This window comes from Notolepis coatsorum, assembly GCF_963971535.1.
Source record: "Notolepis coatsorum genome assembly, chromosome: 10".
NCBI classification, from domain to species: domain Eukaryota; kingdom Metazoa; phylum Chordata; class Actinopteri; order Aulopiformes; family Paralepididae; genus Notolepis; species Notolepis coatsorum.
Genome location: NC_140174.1, coordinates 42817415 through 42839914, shown reverse-complemented (window position 1 = coordinate 42839914; position 22500 = coordinate 42817415). Strand labels below are relative to the sequence as shown.

Below are 22500 nucleotides of genomic sequence, written 5' to 3'. Positions count from 1 at the left end.
TTTAAAGTAAATATAGCAGATGAAGTCAACAAGAGCTTAAAGCTTTCCCCTGGTCAGTCTGTGTCATTGGAAACAACGGTTGTCCCTGGTGTTTTGTGTAACTCACTCAGTGTGAATTGTTCTATTAAAGTGAACTATTCCTAATGGTAATGTAGCCTAGTTCATTAGACGTGGTGGAAGTTACTCGATCTCCTTCTCATTAGTGCTATGATAATGTCTACGGTACAATATACAGGGGTTGTGATCCTATGGGTTTCTTAAGGGAAATGAACATGCGTCTGAGATTTGAATTGATGCAAGGAGTCGTGTCCAACGAAGCAAAGTGATCCTCGCAAAACTAACCACAGATGACGTCGGCTGAACCAGAAATGCTGTCTCACTTGTCCCAGACACTGCTAGCATGTTTGCAGGGGAACACATTTACGCACTCTGCCACCCTGTATCATGTTCAGTTGTATATAACTGTCTTGGTGTGTGGCTCGATTAGAAATGTACAACCTTGCCTCCAAGTTGCGATAGAAAATTGGTTTCCTATACAGAAACAGAACCAGCTTTCCTTTGATTAGTAGGAAGAGAGTTGTCGTAGCAATTTTCTTATCAGTCTTTGGACTATGGTGATGTAATTTATAGGCATGCTGCGGCATCAACCCTTAAATCCCTGGACTCTGTATATCACTCTGCCCTCAGATTCATCACTAATGAGAGATACGACACTCATCAATGTGTCCTTTATGAGAAGGTTGGTTGGCCCTCTCTGACGGAGAGGCGTAACAAACATTGGTATTTGTTAATTTTTAAGACCCTTATTGGTAAGCTACCTCCTTATACTACATCATTATTGGAATGGAATTTTGGAATGTTTGGAACCATGATGCCCCTAGCTCATGGAATGAACTCTTGAAAGCTTGAAATTCTCCCCCCTGTTGCAGAGTTTAAAACCTTGATCTCCAACCTTTTTCAATCAAATTGTAACTGATTTGTTATTATTGCTTTTTGCCTCGTCTTGTTGTCTTATTGTTATGATTTTATATGCTGTGTGATTTTATACGCTTGCTCATTTCTGTATGTACACACGACGTGACTGTAAATGAGGGAAACCTCAGTTGCCTTTCGTGATTAAATAAAGGTTTGCAAAAAGTTGTATCACAAGGCTGAAAGACATGATGTCCTATTCAATTACGTTCTTGAAATTTTGTATTACATTGGGCGGCTAGGTGGTGTAGTGGGCAAGGCGCTCGCCACCAATGCAGGAGACGCTGGGTTCGAGCCCAGCTCTCCGCATTGCTATCAGCTTGGCTGGTCGTTCATACTAACACAATTGGCAGTGTTAGGGGTGGGAAAGCTGATGGGTGGGGATCGGACGTTGTGGACAGTGACTCCTACAGGTCGGTTGGTGCGCCTGCGCAGCAGAATCAGGAAGCGACGGGGGCGGCGTGTCCCTCCCACGCAGACCCCCGCCGCTGAGAGATCGCGCTGTGCAGGTGAAAAGATGAGACGGCTGCTTCCTCGAGTACCGGAGGGGACACGTGATGTAAGGCTTCGTCCACATTGCAGCCGGCTTGTGGGAGGCATGGCCTAACAGCGTTCGAGACAGGGGAGGGTAGAATTGGACGATACGAAATTGGGATGGGAGAAAAAATTTAAAATGGGAGAAAAAAGTTGATAAAAAAAAAGAAATGTTGTATTACATTAAAATAGTGCTTGAAAGTCTAAAAGGTCTTGAATTTCAACTAGTTTGTTGCTTTTTGATGGATTTTGTTATTTTAATTGCATCATAGACTATTCCTACATTAAAATAGTGCTTGAAAGTGTAAACGGTCTTTAATTTCAACTAGTTCATTGCTTTTTGATGGATTGTGTTATTTTAATTGCATTATAAACTATTACTTCAGCTTTTCAGTAAATACATTTAAATTTAAGAACTCATAATGCATAAAACTGCATGATTTACATCAAACACAAATCACAATAATAATTTTATCTCGTATTGAGTCTTTTCCTGTCTTCGGTCAGACTGCATTCTCACTTCATAATAAAGCTCTCCAGGTTCACACAGAAGGGACTGACAGAATCTCAGACAGGCAGACTAGGGTGCCGTCGTCTGGTGCAGGTCCCAAGTTTAGTCCGGTTTTGTTCACCTCCACCAACCAAACAGACTCGCTTCAGGGTTCCACTCGACAGCTCTAAAAACGACCAAAGCAAAGCACCTAAAAAGCACCCTCACAGCACCGATTAACATTGAAATTCTTTTTTCTTCTCAAATACCTACAAAACACTGCAACATTATTGTAGCATTACATACTGAGGTACGACACATATTTGCTGAGAGCTCACTGGTGATGATTCCCTTCCCATAATTGAGAACGACTTGTGTTGCACCCAAACAATGAAGCCTGCATTCATCCAACACCTCGTTAAGCGATGCTGGTGTGAGCCGGATAGGAGAGAGGTGAGCTATGAGGTGAGGGGGAACGCTGTCGGATTCTCTTTTCAAAAGGAACAGTTAGATCCGTTGAATGAACCCTATGTGGTGATTTGAACTGGAAGCCATTACAATCCATCCTGAAAAGCACTGACACCAGTGTTTGGTCTTTTCAGATATTTCAAGTTGAAATGGTTAGAATTTTGTATGCTAGTAGAAATCAATGTTAAAAAAAAAAAACATCTCCCGGAGAGTCAGCATTGCCTTGGCTTGGGCTGATCGCTATACTAACTCGTTTGGCTGAGTTAGGGGGAGGGAAGCCGTGGGTGGGTCCTGGGCGTTGTGGACAGCGACCCCTACAGTTCGGTCGGGGCGCCTGCACAGCGAGGGTAGGATCTGTAGAGAGGTAGTGCGACCTTCCACACGTTACACTCTCCCAGTGAGAATCTGCGCTGCCAGGCTGGCTGCCGGCTGGCTGCACATGCGTCGGAGGAAAGCATGTGACAGTCTCTGGCCTCTCGGACCAACAGTAGGGGGGGGGGGGGGGTTGGGAATTGGCATAACGACTAACAATGGGATGGGAGAAAAATCGGAAAAAGGAGGGGGGAAAAGATAATATAAAAAGAAAAAAAAACACATCTTCAAAAACACACCGTCTATCGTTATATAGTTAACGATATTGTCAAATGGTTAGGAGGTTGTTTGGAACATAGTACATGTGATTTTTCGGAGACATGCTATCGGAACCTATTAATTATTACTAGCATCGCTAACAAATGCTAATGCTGCTTCTACATTCAATACCTCCCAGTATGTCAAAACACCGGTTCCAGTACTCTTTTTTGATAGGTTGAAATGCCACCCAGTTTGTCACAAATCAAGTTCGAACAAAGTGAACTGTTCCTTTAAGGCAGGGGGTGGGCCATTGTTTTTGGGCACGAGATCTACTCTGCCATTTTCCCAGGCTGGAGAGGATCTACCGTGGCCTGGCAGGCAGACAGAGTGAGGAGGACGACCCCTGCTTTTAGGTGTTATCATAGGCTAACTTCACTACTGTGTGAGAGAAGCGAAGCTAAAAGTTTGCATACAAGAAAGCCTTAGACTATTTTCATGGCCGTCTGTCACTGTGCTGGTCATTGTATAAGCCTGTCACTCACACCACAGTCCTCATGAACCTCATGAACCACATGAACCGCATGATGGCACGACTGCAAACAATCACGCGCTAAACTTATTCAACAACAACTTATTCAACAACGGATGACATCACTGTTCTACAATACATGCAATTACAGAGATTAGAAACTGAGGGAGTGGGAGGGAGGGAGGGAGGGAGGGAGGGAGGAAGAGAGAGAGAGAGCGACGGTGGAGAGGACACCGGAAGAGAGAGAGAGAGAGACAAGAGAGAGAGGGAGGGAGAGTGAGAGAGAGGGAGGGAGAGTGAGAGGTTTAAATCCCCTAAGCTCTGGGACAGCAGCAGATCCTCTTATGCAACAGTCAGACACACATACACAATGTCCATGCATTACAGAAGATGAGGCACAAAGATCAGAACACATGCCACTAGTGTCTGTATTCTCTCTCCCTCTCCCTCTCTCTTTCTCTCTCTCTCTCTCTCATCCTAATGGCTGCACTATAGCAGCTAGGAGCCATGTGAGAACGTTGAATGAATGAATGACTTTATTTGACAATATAAAAATAAACATGTGACAGAAGAGCACAGTCGGGATAACGTTTTAGTTTTAATGTGAAATCCTGTGACATTCTTCAATGCATCCTATGCAAATGATTTCCTACACCTTTAGCCTGCCTGGGCCCAAACAATCTTGTCAATACATTTGGCCAATACTTCATGTATAATTTGATTTCATATCCCCCTTTTTTTTTTTTTAGAACTTTGAAAAGAAAATGGCCAAATATATTAGTGTAGTCAGGAAACCGTTAAGCTTTAGGACGATTTTCCCACCGGCACTTTGGCGACCCCTAGTGGCTCTGGTGTGCATATTTTGTCATATAATATATATATCGAATTGAAGGCTTATTTGTTGCCTGTCGATAGCGACAAAATCCGTTCAGCGGTTCTCGAGTTGCATGCCGGTATTTGAGGCTTGTGCAAAGTACACGGTATTGCGCAAAATACCACTCCCGACTCTTGGGGCTCTAGTTCCGTCAATCTAGATCCAATCTCGAAAATGATTGGAAGGTTGTAGCCAATGAGTGTGGCTTTCCAATGATACCCCACCTGGGGATGTATGAATCAGGGATCTGGTGAAAAACGAACGAGCGAAAACAGGAAGAGAAAAATAGCCGAATGAATTGAAGTCTATGAGAAAACTCAGTTTTTCTTTTGTACACAGTTTACCAAAATCACTCCTAATCACTCATTTCTGAATGGATCTTTATGAAATCTGGACATAAGGCTTCAGGCTATGGATCCGTATGGATTTGTAAGCCATACCACCTTCTATGAAAATACTACCTCTGGACTACTAACTACTACAGAAAAACTTGAGTAACAAGTTTTTCTACAACTCAAGTTCAGACCTATGTTACTCTATTACGTTAGCACTAAAATTAAATTTTATTTCTGGAATCAGAAACTTCAGAATGTCATCTTTCAAAAGAGACCAGGCTCATGCATGTGCTATAAGTATAAAGTATGTTGTTTTGGTTTGCAAAAAAAGTATGCAGTCCTCAAAAATGAAAACTAAAAAGGCCACTTTTGGGGGCGCAGGTTAACCGGTTAAATAGTTTATTCTCTATTTTTGGTTGGATAGTTCCTGTAGCGTCAGCTCACTAGCTCACCACCACAGGTGATATAACTTTATCCTGTGTGGTGACAACCGAGCGACGTGTTTACAGCTCTTGCGTGCAACATCGTATTTAAATCTGAATACATTTAGTTTCACTCTGATTTTTCATGTTCCACTGGTCGTCTCACACAGCCAGACCTCTCTTCACACCACATTAGTGTTGTGCCAACAGTCCACTTGACTAGTAGGAACGACCACAGAACTATATGAGGGAACAACCTCTTCTCTTCTCCCTGCACCTTGTGTCCTTGCAGCCCCACAGTGTGGGCACCACTGCTGCATGGTCTGTGTTCAAACTATCGAGGAGGAGTATAGAGCCCTTTGGAGAGCTTTGTGGGGTGGAGGGACAGCAACCACCTCCAACTCAACACCAGTAAAACCAAGGAGCTGGTGGTGGACAATATTCACAGACATTTAAACACCAGAGTAAAAATAAAAAACGTTTCAAATAATTTAAAAAGATCAACAGTTACAGGTAGTCACACAATGGTCTGAAATCATACATTTAAACATACCAAGGGAAGGGAGAACCTCCAATTTCAGAGAGTTGAAGGACATTCCACGAGTTAGAGGCATCAAAGGAAAAAGCTGACTTCCCTAGATCAGAACAAACTTGAGGAACCCTAAGAACCATCCAGTCATTCGATCGAGTTGAATAGGTTACAATATTCCAATCTAACAGTGAAGAGATATAAAGAGGTTGTTTACCAATAAGGGCTTTACAAATAAATAAATACCAGTGTTTGTTGCGCCTTTCTGTAAGAGAAGGCCAACCCACCCTATCATACAGGACACAATGGTCAGTGAGTATCATATCTGTCACCAGGCATGGCTGGCATTAAATTGTCTATGTCTCAATGACAGTAAAACAGAGGTCATGGTGTTTGGTCCCAGCAATGGGCATGTGTCTCCTTCTGGTGACTTGGGCCCCATTGGGCTTTTTGTGAAGCCAACTGTCACCAACCTAGGTGTTCTGCGACGTTTGGATATAACTACTCATTGGAGACCGCCTGCGGGTTAGCTTCACGTACAAACGGAGCTAACTAGCTACCATCTATGCCAACAGGCTTTTGGATTAATAGCTATTAACCCTGCCATCGGGCGCTAGGAATACAAGGACCGGTTCCGTACGAGACCCCTTCTCCCAGCGACGACAGGATTATCCGACCAGTCTACAGTTTCTCTGGAGCAGGAGCTCTAGAGAGAACCAACCGTCTCCAGCCACCATCTTGCTTTTCCCTGTATCGCCTCGCTTCGTCTCACTCCATTCAGAGCTCCACTGGTCGAGTATCCGTAGTATAGGAACTATTCGTTACCGTTGACTTTGTTGCACTGACATTCTATTATTAAAGGAGAACCGTGATATATACTATGTATGTTTACTATTAACATTAAACTGATGCTTGTTCAACTTGTATCCCTGTCCCGCGCAGTTAATGGAGTGTCCGCCATTTTGAGTAACTGTACTGTCTGGCTAAATTAATATTCTTTAGTAGTGGTTTAATCTAACATATCTCAATACAGTCAGGGTTGTGTAGCCCCTTAGCTACACTAGGGGTGAAGTTTGATTGTGACCTTAAGTTGGACAAGGAGATCAATGCTGTGGTAGGAAAGCGTTTTTTCCAATTTAGGAGGCTGTCCAAGGTCAAACCTTTTTTTATCCCGTTCTGTTTTTGAAACTGTAATCCACGCTTTTATGACCTCTCGCCTTGATTACTGTAATGCTCTATACGTTGGCGTCAGTCAGGCCTCCCTCTCTCGTTTGCAGCTAGTTCAGAACGCCGCTGCCCGTCTGCTAACGGGAACACGAAAGCGGGAGCACATTTCCCCTGTGCTGGCTGCCCTCCACTGGCTTCCTGTGCATTTTAGATAGTAAGGTCTATCTTAGGTAACCTGCTGGTATTTCTTTTTAACCTAGAACATGCTTCTGTACCGATCACAGTGTCGTATTTTACTGGACCTAAAACATGCTTTTGGTAACGATCGCAGTTTCGAGTTAAAACATATGTATGGTATATACCTTTGATTTGGAAGTATTTGGAGTTTTAGGCGAGCAACCCGAACAATTTGGGCATAATGCATATAACGCGTCTTATCTCGCGGTCTATGAAAAAATACTGGATTATTTTGGAAAGGGGCGATGTTTAGCATGGAATAGCGCACAAACTACAGTATATAGAAATGAACTGGTTAGTCAGTCTTGGACTATGAACAATGCCTGTCAAATGATCCATACTATTGTCTCCATAGCTATAATACAGAACACACGGTGAGTCCACAAACATCGCTAAAATGGTCAATAGCGCTGGCGCCATTGAGTAGAGATGGGGAAACAGCATGGAATTAACTTCTTTTTACAAATGCTAAGTCAGGAGTCAGACCAAAGCATATCAGGGTTTTTAGAGTGAACAATAATAAATATCAATACACATATATGCCAAGAGTGAACTATTGTGTTACATAGTGATGTAGATATTAACAACAGAAAATGTTTTCTAGCTAGAAAGGCTGGACTACAGACAAGGCATTTGAAGCAGCTCAGGAACAGTGTTTTCTGTCGGAGAGAACAACTCCCTTTGGCGTGGATTTTGTAACTGCAGACGTTCTACGTTCTAAATAAGAAAACCTGTTCTTAATGTTTTATCTGGCTAAATAAAGGTACAAAAAAAAACATGCACCTCCAGCATAGCACACAAAATATAAAAAGCATAATATTGTGAGAATGGGTTTTAATCAGAGCCCAATCGCTGAACACAGGAGAAGAGAGAATGGAGCGTTTCAGGTTGTTCAATAGTATTCCCAAGTAGGCAAGAGTTACATCCAGAAATGTACAACAGATTGAATGAATTGGGAATGTTCTTGGGGTAATGGGAGCAGGTGCACTCCAGTGCTACTGCGGACGTAAGACACAGGTCTGTGTCGAGAGAGTGAGCAGGAACTCCTTGGTAAGCTCCAGGGGGTCCAGACAGGGGCACGCTGGCACGGAGGTCCTGGGCACAAGAGAGGAAAGTTAGAACAGGGAATAATCACACGGGGATGTCTAGCAGGTCTTCGGACTGAGGCGTCGTACCTAGGTAATGATACTAACACCACGACGACTTCTGGTCAGCGTCGTCCGGTAGAAGTAGGGTCTTCATCAACAGGAGATGGGATACAGCTGTGAGGAGTGAGGTGCCTGGCAGCCCAGGCTTGTCAGGGTTGGCCCGATGGAAATCCCGGACGAGGTCCGGGTCCAGGATCATCTGGCGGGAGATCCAGCTGCGCTCCTCTGGGCCGTAGCCCTCCCAGTCGACCAGGTACTGGTAGCCGCGGCCGCGGCGCCGCACGGCCAGCCACTTCCGGACAATGTAGGCCGGGTGGTCGTCGATGACCAGCGGAGGGGGAGGCTCCGGAGCAGGGGGAGACAGGGGACTGGAGACCACCGGCTTCAGCTGGGAGACATGGAAGGAGGGGTGAATCTGCATATGGGAGGGGAGCTGGAGTCTGACGACAGAGGGGTTGATGAGGGACAGAATTTTGTAGGGACCAACGAAACGGGGGGTTAGTTTACGGGAATCAGATTTGAGTGGCAGGTCCCGAGACGAGAGCCATACCATCTGACCTGGTTGATAGTCGGGAGCCGGGGTCCGGTGGCGGTCGGCGAAGCAACGGTTCTGGTCCGTGGAGCGGAGAAGCGCGGCCCTCGTGTCCTCCCAAATCCTCCTGCAGCGGCGAAGGTGGTCCTGTACCAACGGAACAGCGATCTCCTCCTCCTGGGCAGGGAACAGCGGGGGTTGGTAGCCCAAAGAGGACTCAAAGGGGGACTGACCTGTGGCCGCCGAGGACAGAGAGTTGTGGGCATACTCGATCCACGGCAGGAAAGTGCTCCAGCCGGAGGGGTCCCGGGCTGTCACGCAGCGGAGGGCGGATCCCAGGTCCTGGTTGGCCCGCTCCGACTGGCCGTTGGTCTGTGGGTGGTACCCGGAGGAGAGACTGACCGTGGCCCCCAGAGCCCGGCAGAAGGCCCTCCAGACCTGGAAGACGAATTGAGGGCCCCTGTCGGAGACGATGTCCACCGGGATCCCGTGGAGGCGGAAGACGTGGAGCACCATCAGGTCCGCGGTCTCTGAAGCAGAGGGAATTTGGGGAGAGCAACAAAGTGCACAGCCTTCGAGAAACGGTCAACAATAGTGAGGATAGCTGTGTTACCGTGTGAGGGAGGAAGGCCGGTGACGAAGTCCAGGGCGACGTGCGACCAGGGCCGACCGGGAACAGGGAGCGGACGGAGGAGCCCGGCGAGTGGTCGTGGAAGCCTTTCCAAGAGCACAGACGGTGCAGGCAAGGACGAATGCGCGGGTGTCCTCCATCATGGAGACTTACCAGAAGTGCCGTTTCAGCAGGGACAAGGTACGGAAGGCGAGGTGAGTTGGGTGAGGGGTGCAGCGACCCGGCTGTAGTCCCTGATGAAGCGCCGGTAGAAGTTAGCAAACCCCAGGAAGCGTTGGAGCTGCTTGACATTGGTGGGACGGGGCCAGTCGGACACGTCTTAATCTTCTCGGGGTCCGCCCAGATCTTGCCGCCCTCGATGATGTAGCCGAGGAACCCGATGGAGGAGACGTGGAACTCGCACTTCTCCGCCTTGACGAACAGCTTGTTCTCCAGAAGGCGTTGGAGGACCCGGCGGACGTGCTGGACGTGCTCCTCCAAAAAATCAGAATGTCATCCAAATAAACAAAAACGGAGCGGTTAAGAACATCGCGGAGAACGTCATTGACGAGGGCCTGAAAGACAGCAGGGCCGTTGGTCAACCCAAAGGGCATTACCTTGTACTCGAAGTGACCGAGCGGGGTCTTAAAGGCCGTCTTCCATTCGTCCCCTTCCCGGATGCGGACAAGGTGATAGGCATTCCTGAGGTCCAGCTTCGTGAAGATGGTGGCACCTTGCAGGGGCTCAAAAGCAGAGTTAATCAAAGGCAGGGGGTACTTGTTCTTGACTGTGATGTTGTTGAGACCCCGATAGTCGATACAGGGGCGAAGGGAACGATCCTTCTTGGAGACAAAGAAGAACCCTGCGCCGACAGGAGAGGAGGAGGGAGTGATAATGCCTGAGGCCAAGGACTCGTGGACGTACTTCTCCATCGACTCCCTCTCTGGGCGTGAGAGGTTGAACAGGCGACTAGCGGGGAGTGGCGCTCCTGGGAGTAGATCAATAGCACAGTCGTATTGGTGATGAGGAGGTAGGGAGAGAGCCTGTTGTTTGCTAAATACAGCCTCTAAATCATGGTAGACAGGAGGAATAGCAGACAGGTCAATGGGTTCGTTGGGAAGGTGGGAACCAGCGACCCCTAGTGGCGGCCGAGCTGATTGCAGGCAGGATACGTGACAGTGAGCGCTCCAGCTAGTCACCAGGCCAGTAGGCCAGTTTATGACGGGTTGTGTAGTTTGAGCCACGGCATGCCAAGGACAATGGGATTGTGGGGAGAGTTGGTGACATGAAAGCGAATACTCTCGCTATGGTTTCCTGATAATAGGAGGCGGAGGGATACGGTGTGGCGAGTTATTCGCGTGAGCAGCTTCCCGTTTAACCCGCGACCGTCACGAGGTATTGGCAGGGTGTCGGTAGCGATGTGGTAGTGGGAAACAACCCCAGCGTCGATGAGATTCTCGTCAGCACCTGAGTCGACCAGGGCGGACAGCGGGAGTGATTGACCATTGAGACACAGCGTGGCACTGAATTGCATGTTCGGACCGGAGCTGGGAGCAATATCAAGGCTCGAACAGACGCCCGGCGTCACTGCCGAGCTCCGTCGTTTGGGCGAATCGAACATGAGGCAACGGAGTGACCGAGTTGGCCGCAGTATAAACATGCCCCCGTAGCGAGCCTGTGAATGAATGAATGAATGAATGACTTTATTTGACAATATAAAAATAAACATGTGACAGAAGAGCACAGTCGGGATATACTGCCAAGGATGAACACAAAAAATCTCAGAGCTTATTTCCATTGTGGTCCTTGTAGGGGGGTGGGGGAGTGTGATGCTTAAAACATGCATCATACAAAACGTGACATCACAACACATCACATATACCATTTAACATTTATATACATACAGACTCATACAACATGCAAGGGTGCCTTACGCTAAGTGTCTGGGTCAAGTATAGTCCCTTTTGAGCCATGTCTTCAGGCTGGACTTGAATCTAACGGCATTGTCTATGATTTTCAGTTCACTGGGCAGACTATTCCAATAGACAGCTGCTGAATAACTCCTTCCCCATACAGCTCCTGAATCTGACTGGCACAAAGTCAGTTGAGCTGCGCCTAGTTTGGTATGCGTGGGTGTCTCTGATTCGGTTGAAGTAGTTGTTAAAGTACACTGGCACTACCCCGTGCACTATTCTGTGAACTAGGCACATCCCTATCTGGTTTACTGTCTTCCACCTTAAGCAATCTCATGATCTCAAAGTGTGACGGCATTCGTTGGGAGGAAGGCCTAGGTCCATGGGCTCGGGGGAACTACTTTCAGCACGGACGGCGCGGGGAGAGCGAGTTGAGCTGGGCACAGGTGGGCGAGCGGCTCTAGCCCTCTCTCTGCGGCATTCACGGAGGCACATATCCAGTTCCCTGGCTAAATGGATTAGCTGGTCTAGGGAATCCGGCTTTTCTTTAGACGCCAGTTCGTCTTTTAAAACGTCGCTCAGGCCTTGGCGGAAAGCCCCTCGCAGTGGCGTGTCACCCCAGTCGGAGCCGGCTGCCAGGATATGGAATTCGATTGCGTATTCGCTCACACTGCGACTTTCTTGGCGGATTGTGAATAAACCGGCAGCTCTATCCGAGCCCCCCGGAGGGTGGTCGAAGACTTTGCGCATGTCGTCAATATATGCGGAATATGACTCGCAGAGGGGAGAATTATTGAGTGGTGAATTACCAGCCCTGCTGGTCTCTGACAAGAACAAGTTACAGGTTGAAAAAACACTCAGCTCAGAACTCGGCAGAATCTGCACCTGGCTCGCTGATAACAAACTATCATTACACCTGGGTAAAACAGAGTCCATTCTCTTCGGATCAAATAACAAACTCAGCAAGACCGACGGCTTCTCAGTTACAGTGGGTGACAATATTGTCACAAGGAAAGATGAAATTAAATACCTAGGTTCCATCCTAGAGGCAAATCTTTCCTGTGACAAAATGGCATCCAATGTAATAAAAAAAGTCAACCAACGAACTAGATTCTTGTACTGGATCTCCTCTCTGGTAAACAAGAATACCCTGAAGACTCTGGCAGGAGCACTCATTCAAGGGTACTACGACTATGCTTGCACCTCATGGTACAAGATTACAAACATCACAAAACAAACTGGTCAGACTACTACTTGACCTTACTCCTAGAACCCACCTCACCCCTGCCCACTTTGACTACCTAGGATGGCTTAGAGTAAATGACAGAGTACAGCAACTTGCAATGGGCCTGGTCTACAAGATACACTATACGACTAAGGTACCCATGTACATTAGGGGTGGGGGGGGGAATCGGTATTGCGATACTTTGTGTGGCGATACTGTATCGATACAGGGACGCCAAGTATCGATATTTAATTATTCATAAAAAAATTAAAAAAAAAATTTAATTTTAAATTTTTTGTATAAGGAAGTTGCATTGTTCATTTCAATACCTGTAATAGTACAGTAGTCCACACACATGTGCATTCAGTTAAGTTGGAATATGACTGTAATACAAACAGTTCAGTTTGTCAGGTACATGCAACACAGATTACAGTGTTTACATCTGTCTGCTTGAGAAAATACCATGTTCTGCAATAAAAATGATTGAAGTGAGATGAACAGACTGAACTTTATTTTATTAGATAAAACATGTTGACAAAGTTTTACTTTGCAGTTGAAAAAAGGTAATAAATTAAATTGTATAAAGAAAAAGTATTAAATTTGTTTCCGCAATACTCAGCGTATCGCGATATATTTAGTATCGCGATACTATCGTATCGTGACGCAAGTATCGCGATAGTATCGTATCGTGAGGTCTCTGGCGATTCCCACCCCTAATGTACATGTCAAAATACTTCCCAAAGGTCAGTGAATACCACAATCACAACACCAGAGGGAGCTCAACAAATCATGTTAAACCTAGATTCGGCTCAAACAAGGGACTAAACACGTTTCGCAATTATGCCACATCAATGTGGAACACCCAAAGCTGTAAAGGAATGTGAATCACTACCCACATTCAAAACCGCTCTTAAAGAGCACCTACGGGAAGCTGCAATTCAAAACTGGCCACCGTAAATGTCCAAACCCCCCCACCCCCACCCCCTCCTAATAGACCGTCTCCTCCCCACCGTATGTATATATTCTCTCCCCACCGTATGTATATTTCTCTCCCACCCACCCACCCCCTCCTAATGTACAGTCTCCTCCCCATCATATGTATATATTATCTGTTAGGATCTATGGGTAACAGTACTGTATATTTGCATATCGTATATGTCACAAATGTAACAGTACTATATACCTGTATGTCATGTATGTCCCTATGGCATAAATGTCATGATGTCATGTATGTTGTGTATGTCATAAATGTCACTATGAATTGAAAATGGGGGACCCTGTGTAAACAAGACAAACGTCTTTCTCTAGTCTGCATCCCCTTAACAATTGTGTGTATTGAGCCGTACTGTATTGTACCCATTCTGCAATCTGTTAAATAAAGTTTTCATTCATGTCACACCATGCCAATGTTCATTCTTTATTTGTTTTAAACGAGACGATTTAGAAATGGGTCCATTGGAAATACATTGCCATTTCAAGGAGGGTGGACCGCGCGGGAAACACCAATGACGTAACAACTACACCTCCCTATACCTTGTGTACACAATAACTGCAGGACATTTGTGACCCATAACCATCAACAGTCTTGATATTTACACCTGTGCCTGTGCGCAAACTAAAGGCACATGGAGCCAGTGTAATCACTTGCATCTGTGTGTGTACAGCGTGTGTCTGTCTGCAACCGTGATAACTGTGAAAACTATTGCATTTTGTTCAAATCGGTAAAAGATTGACGCCGGCAACTGAGATTACATTTTAGCCATTAACTTTATATACTAAGGACCAAAAAATTGTTAGGTTGGTACTTGGGACAACTCCATACTATAATGAGTGTCCTCTGTCCACCTGATATATATTCATGAGCCCGGGTTCACAGCTTGTCAACGTGTGCTGTGTCTTTGCATGACACCACCACATCTCAATGGAGACTCCAGTTTATACAATGGAGTGCATCCCACAGTATTTTCTGTTACAGTGTTGTGAATCTGTGACTCCATAATTGACTCAATGTCCAGGCCCTGAGTTACTGCACCAGCCAAAACCACCACCCCTACCCCCCACCACCGCCACCACCACCGCCACCACCACCATGCGTCATGGTGTAAGACAGGGTCACTGCAGCAGTGTGGTGTCTGAAAGGGTGGGTACAGACCACAACCACTGCAAAAAAGTTTAATCATACCACAATCATTTTAATTGTAACATTATATATTTTATAGCAGTATAAATGTCATTTTTGATAGTATTTGTTTTTTTCCCCTATACTATAATGTGTATTTTTGGCCTTTTTGTATCGTAAAATGTAATGGCGTGGCTTTCATTTAAAATGTCCAAATCTTATCTAAATTGTATTTATTTTATAGAGATATTTGTATACAGTAATACTATAATAGAGATATTTGTATACACATATAATATAGAGATATTTTTATACAGTAATATTGCTGCAATGTGCAATCTTTATATTCAAGTAATGACTGCATACATTTGCATATTTGTTTGTGTTTGTCCAAACCAATATACCTTAATGCATAGTTGGCCTTCCTCCCAGTCTCTGATATATATGTGCCACCAACAATAATATCAGGAAAGGACCATCAATTAAATAGATTGTACGGCATGGAAAGCATTGCAGCATATTGTTATGTAGGCAGAGCTTCAGGACCTTCCGCCGTCCCGCGGGCCAATAGAAAATGGGGGAGAACGTAAATGAATTTTTAGATGAATTTGGGAAGAGAGTCTTTCAAAATTGATATGAATTCATTAATATTCAGGATGCTTGCTCCGTGTGCGCTCTTGCCGCACGTCGGTAACTGTCTCTCCCCTCTACCTCACCTTGAACAACAGCAGAGGCTGACTTCATCCAAACATGATCAAATCATATGCGCACCAAACTTCTGTACAAGCAAAACTTGAGGGAGACATATATATCATAACCAGTCCGTGTTTGAATGCATATTGAAAGAAATGTCTCTCTTTCACCTCCACCTCGCCCCCATTATCATCTGCTCACGAATTAGCTGGCCTCCACTGCACATCCATTTATACTGTCAGTGAAACCATAAACTGTGACTCCATCTTCGTTATTGTTCATTTGCCCATGCTGGTCAGTTCAGGAGCGTGACCAGTTCACACTGGAATCTGATATTGGCCACATCATTAAAAAAAATTAAAAAATAAGTGTATAAAAGGAACAGCCAAACAAAAACAAATCAGATCTGAGCCATGAATCAGAATTGAGCACTAAAGCTTGCAGACGGTAAAAATAAGTGCGTTCGTAATTGTACCAGTAGCGCTCGCTCTCTCGCTCACTCTCTCTCTCACACACACACTCACTCTCTCCCTCTCTCTGTCTTTCTCTCTCTCTCGGGTGCATGCTGTCCAGAGGCAATATGCAATTACAAACAACATCCAAACCGATGACAATAATTGTTTTTGGATTGCTTGCGATTATGAAAAAGCATTGGGCTATGGAGGGGGGTTATAATAGAGGATTCCTATTACAGTAATTAGAACGCATAATTGTTCTAATTACTTATCTTTTACTTTGGATTTGTTCAACCTTGATTTTGGGAGAAAATAAAAGTGACAGCCCTAGTGGTTCATCCGTTTTCCTCACTTTGCAAAGAGGTTTGTGGTGATTTACCTCTAGTCGTCACTTTGACACAATTCGGGACGGTCCACATTCATTTCGGGGACGGTTTAAGAGTGTATTTCGGGACGGTTCAGGGAGGATGGTGAAAAAGGTTAGTTAAGAGCCCTGATGTAGCCTACAGTAATGCAAAACATATATTCAAAAGCCAATGTATGTATACATTTGATACAGAACAGCTTGTTGCTAACTAAGGAGAAGCTGGGCATTAAGCACAGCATGGGTTGTGCTGAGAAAGGACTCTTTCAACAACATATTGAATGAGTAGGAGATAAGGCTTGGGGTCCAATATTCGTACCCTTTAGGCCAAACAAAATAAATTGTTTGGTTCCTGTTGGCCATGGGTAGTTAGGGAATTTATTTTATTTTATTTTAAATCTTTTCCCACTGCGACTATGTATAGGGAATTTCTTTATTTAATAAAATGTTTCACGACAACATGGATGCATGTACTCTGCCAGCATGTTTGATATCCATAATACTAAAGGTTAAAATACAAAGACACTGTACTACAAAAGTACAATGTACAAAGGTAGTAGTACTGTATTAGTAGTAAAAATGCCACCCCTAAATACTACTCACTAAATATCCTGACGTCAGAGAGCTGTGCAAATATTGTGAGATACTTGCTTTTTATATATTCTCATTATTGACATGGACTGCACTTTTTGACTAAGATTTAACTAAACTTTATTGTAAAAAAAAAAAATAATAATAAAGTGTACATTAAAAAACCATTTATTTTGCATGGCCCGGCCTAACGCAATTTGGGTCCCAAACTGAGAACGTTCCAAAGAATATTTTACAACCTGTTCTCTGTCTGTGGCATGGAGAGGTAGATCTAGGCCTGGAGAGGTAGATCTAGGCCTGGAGAGGTAGATCTAGGCCTGGAGAGGTAGATCTAGGCCTGGAGAGGTAGATCTAGGCCTCGAGAGGTAGATCTAGGCCTGGAGAGGTAGATCTAGGCACGGCCAGAGACATAATGGTGTAGCACCTAAATATCACTGGCCGTTGAGACACAATGATGCCTCGGTGCAGGGGAATCCTTCCATAATGGCTTATAGTTTGCCTCCCAATGACATATTCAACTATCCACTTGACTCTCACGTCCACATTTTAGCTGCGACCAGCAGCTCTATAACTCCGTCTATAGGTCAGTTGGTCAGTTGTTGGTCCACAAAAAACATCCCCGGTCCCAGTTTTCGCCCTAGGAGGATGCCATTTGGCAGGGATGTCAAGTGAGTGTGTGTGTGTGTGTGTGTGTGTGTGTGTGTGTGTGTGTGTGTGTGTGTGTGTGTGTGTGTGTGTGTGTGTGTGTGTGTGTGTGTGTGCGTGCGTGCGTGCGTGCGTGCGTGCGTGCGTGCGTGCGTGCGTGCGTGCGTGCGCTCATGCCAATAGACTAAAAGGGTGCGTGGCAATGAGAGTGGCCTATCGCAAAAGGTTTACAGCTATTTCGAATTCACGCTTCTTTTTCTTTTACCTCTAACTCTTAAAGTTAACCATCAATGATATTTGTTCCTATGCTTTGTTAACATACTGTTCCTCATTAATTCAGTATCTAACTATTATTTGTGTTATTGAATTATGTTTCCTTAAGACTTAGGTTGCCAAATAAAAAAAAATACAGTTTTTCCTCCATGGAGATGTATGTAGGGCTGGGCGATTACTCGATTTTATCGATTAATTTGAATTAATTACAACCCTGTATGGTAAATTGACTGCATTTATATAGTGCTTCTATCCAAAGCGCTTTATAACTTATGCCTCACGTTCACCAATTCACTCACACATTCTCACACCGACAGGGGAGGCAACCATGCAAGGTGCCAACCTGCTCATCGGGAGCAGTTAGGGGTTAAGTGTCTTGCTCAAGGACACTTCGACACACGCTGCCCGTGTGGAGCCAGAATTGAACCGGGAACCTTCAGATTACCAGATGACCACTCTACCTGAGCCACTGTCGCCCCTGTATGTGAATTATCCTCCTCCTCCGCTACCATTTCCTAGCAGTGTTATCGGTTACCTGCCCTGTGCTCAGGTTGCAATGCACTCATTCTGATTCAAGATATCTGGAATCGTTATACAGGCATGATAGAGGTTGTCTGTGTTTCTTTGCTTCTTATAACTGCACTATAGAAGATTGGCACCCTTTGGCCATGAGAGGTAACTGCACCTTGTTTAAACATGACAGATAAGAGAAAATGTAACAACAACAAAAATATTCAAGCAAGGAGATTTTGGGCACTGTTTTTCACTGTGTTGTTCACATTTCATCCTGTAGAAATGAGACGGTAGCGTGCATGCGTGCGTGTGTCCTGTGTGTTGAGGTCTGGGGGAATGTTTATAAAACAAATATAGATCCTATTATTAAACTACAGAAAAGAGCTATTATAGTGGTGGGCCTGATCTCTGCAAACGACGAGAGGGCCTACCTGGAGGAGGTCAAGGTTCTAGCGGGATGGTGTCAAGAGAACAGCCTCTCCCTGAATGTCAGCTAAACAAAGGAGATGATTGTGGACTTTAGGAGGTCGGGGTCAGGGACTACACCCCCCTCAGCATCGACGGGGCACCAGTTGAGAGAGTGAACAGTTTTAAGTACCTCGGAGTCCACATATCCGAGGACTTGACATGGACCACACACATTGACAGTGTTGTGAAGAAGGCACGGCAACGCCTCTACTTCCTCAGGCGCCTAAGGAAGTTCCAAGTCAGTCAGAAGATCCTTAAGAACTTCTACTCATGCACAATAGAGAGCATCCTGACTGGCAATATCACCTCCTGGTTTGGGAATAGCACCGCACAAGACCGTAGCAGACTACAGAGAGTGGCCGGCTCAGCCGAACGCACAATTGGAGGGGGGCTTCCCACTCTCCAGGGCATTTACAACAAGCGGTGCAGGGGCAAGGCTAAGGGGCCTTTCTCACTCACCATTCGGGGTCGAATCAGCGGCGGGTTGAACCAGAAAAGGGTGTGTCTGTCTGAGTGAGAACGCTCCCCCCCGTCCCCGCCCCCCACTGATTCGTCCCCGGGGGCGCTGAACCTGGACCGATGAAATAGGTGGTCTCGGGTGCGGGCCAGTGGGAGCGGGGGGCGTGACACACACAACGTCGTTACTGTAATGCTTCCATGCTTGCTTGAATTTTGGGCAGATAAAACCACACAGCAACAACTGGACAATAACCACAAAAATGATATTTATGGGCAATTTGAGAGTTCAGACCTCAACCAAAAACAAGCATGTGGAGCCTCACAGCTCAGTGGATGAAAACATGAAGCCACGTTACAACGCACAGCACTTCCCTGGCTCGCATTAGGCCTGGCAATTTTGTTTGCCATTGCTATGTCTATACATTGGTTTCTTGTTCGAATGCATTTATTTCTATTAGACCAGTGGTGCCCAACCAGTCGGCCGTGGTTGACCAGTAGATCAATGACATGCAATATAATTGCCACGAGCGATGGGATAACGTTAGCTGCTGAACAGGCTAAGCTAACTAGCGTTAGCCGTTAGCTTAGCGTTTGCCATTGCTATGTCTGTCTACTATACTTTCTTGTTCGAATGCATTTATTTCTATAGACCAGTGGTGTCTCTAATGTTATCTAGCTACTGATAGCTCCCGATATCATCAGTTTGGTGCTGGCTGGCTAACCAACGTGAGCTAACGTTAGCTGCTAGCCACGATGCTATACTATTATACTGGCATATTCCATTCACGTTAGCATGTAAGCTAACAAAATCAGCGCCGATGAGACTAAACTACGCTTTTGGTGTTCAATTGTGTTGATGTTAGTTTTGTTTCATCAACAAATGAGAGGCAGAACACACAGTGAATGTATCCGTTTTGTTTATTGCACGTTCTTTGCTGAAAAATAAGTGCTACAGTGGCTATACTAGACTAGTACTAGGCTAAGCTAACTAGCGTTAGCCGTTAGCTTAGCGTTAGCCCTGGGAAACGCTCAAAAGTGAACTCTACAACACCATCCATTCATGAGAAAAGGGGGTGGGTTATATTGACAAGGCTTGACAACAGAGGTTCAAATATAACTTCATATTTATTGGTTATTTGTTTATTTTATATCAGCATCCAGTCTCGACCACCGTGTTAACACACTTCCTGTGTTTACATTTTCGAGCATGACATCATCGCCTACGGCAAGCTTACAAGCTCAAAACGCAAACCGTAAACAGAACCCGGAGCGAACCAAGACTGAAGTGTGTACACAAACTAGAGGGGGAGAGGGGGGGGGTTTGCACCCAAAAGATTTAACCACTTTAGAACACCTAAGCACACTTTATATTTATTGGTCAAGAATTTGCACTACAACCCATACCTCATTACACCTTACTTACCTAAATTGTACCTCATCCCACTTCTGCTTTGCACTGTATAGTATATTGTATGGTAACTCAGCTACTTCTACTCTACATTGAGCATATATGTATATACTGAAAATGTTTGTCTACGTACTTGACTTCTATTTGCTATACTTATTTTATACTTATCTATTTTTGCCTAGCACAGTCTCTGGAGCGAAACAGAAAGAATAATTTTGTATAAAAGTATTCTGTACTTCTGTATGACAACTAATAAAGAAACTTGAACTTGAAACTTGAACTTGAACATGCAAGGTGCCAACCTGCTCATCGGGAGCAGTTAGGGGTTAAGTGTCTTGCTGTGTGTGTGTGTGTGTGTGTGTGTGTGTGTGTGTGTGTGTGTGTGTGTGTGTGTGTGTGTGTGTGTGTGTGTGTGTGTGTGTGCGTGCGTGCGTGTGTGCGTGCGTGCGTGTGTGTGTGTATGAGCAAGAAAAGGAAAGAAAACAGTGGAGGCTGGAAGCATGAGACTGGAGAGGAGCGTTACCACGTAAAGTTTGTTGTGTTGGAATACAGTCACAGCAGCGTTATCTAAAAGATAAAAACAGTGGTTTGTGTTTGTGCATTTCCAAATTGTGCCAACAACATGTCACCCACTTCGTGTAGCGCTCATAGACTGTTGATACGGACAGACTAGTTGTGGCTAGCTTGTGCTACATGGACCTAAACACTCGAGACATCCTGGCTGTACCATGAGTGGACAGAGCTGCTGCAGTGCAGACAGAGTGGAGGTAATGTACCATTAATTATTAGGCCGTCAACCACTGGCTCCCAATAACGTATATATACGTGATTGGCCGGGAATGTGTTACGGTGAGTTAATAAATTCACTCTGAAAATCTGCTCTGCTCTGATAAACTGACTCTTCGGTCAGAGCGTCCAGTGTGCACTCTGAGCCCTCCGAATCTCAGAACAACTTGAGTGCGCTCGCTCTGACACACTGAAAGCCAATTTACCAACAAGTTTTGTTTTGCATCGGAGCTGTGGTTTCGCTTTGATCAACATTGCTCAAAACCCACCTCTTCAACCTGGCCTTCAACCCTAACTTTCTCACTTTATATGTATATGTTGTGTCTGTCCACTATGTTTGTTAATTTGTTATCTCCCCCCCCCCCCCCCCCCCTTATGTAAAGCGACCTTGGGTCCTCTGAAAGGCGCTATATAAAACGAAGTATTATTATTATTATTATGAACATGGCTAACAAGCAAATCAATTCTTTCTATTTTAAGGAATGTTCTGTAGGATATGTCGGCAACATAAGAAGCCAGCTACTAGGGGTAGCCAGACGTGTGCGTTCATTGAGTCTCCCTGCCAGTCCTACCGAAAGGACAAGTTAGACAGACACGCATCATATGACAACCATAGAGCTGCCATGCAACGTCACATGGAGTTGATGAAAGGTATGTCATGTGTGTTTTAATTTCAATCAGATCTGTATTTGGAAGTCTGTGTTTTTAATAAAAATGTTTATAGTCAAATGTTAAATAAAACCCCTGTCAATACATTAACTAGCAGACGTAGCAGTAAAACATTTTTAATACCTTCTAGATTAAAAAAATAAACATGCTCATTTATGTTAAAATGAATGTGTTGTGTCTTATCTTCATCTGCTACTTGCAGGTGAAGACAGACCTTCGCAACAGGCTGCAGGGGGAGCATCTTGCAGCCTGCATGAGGTTTCCATCAATGGTCCCCCAGTTGGGGACTTCCGCTACCAGGAGGCCCTTGAAATGTTTTTCAGGAAACCTAGGAAAATCAAGTGCAATGACCACAACTGTGCAATGTGCCATTGAACCATTGGCTTTGTAAAGGTTGTAAATAGTTATATGTTGAGTGTTGTATGTGCCTCCCTGTATTGTAAATAGTTCATATGCGGCATGTTTATTTTATGTATAAATAAACATTTAATTATGTATG

At 45.0% G+C, this 22500-nt stretch overlaps 1 protein-coding gene across 1 annotated transcript in view; it reads right to left on the bottom strand.

The window, feature by feature from the left end:
• prkcea (protein kinase C, epsilon a) overlaps window positions 1–22500 on the bottom strand; it is an 83625-nt gene that overhangs the window by 41695 nt on the left and 19430 nt on the right.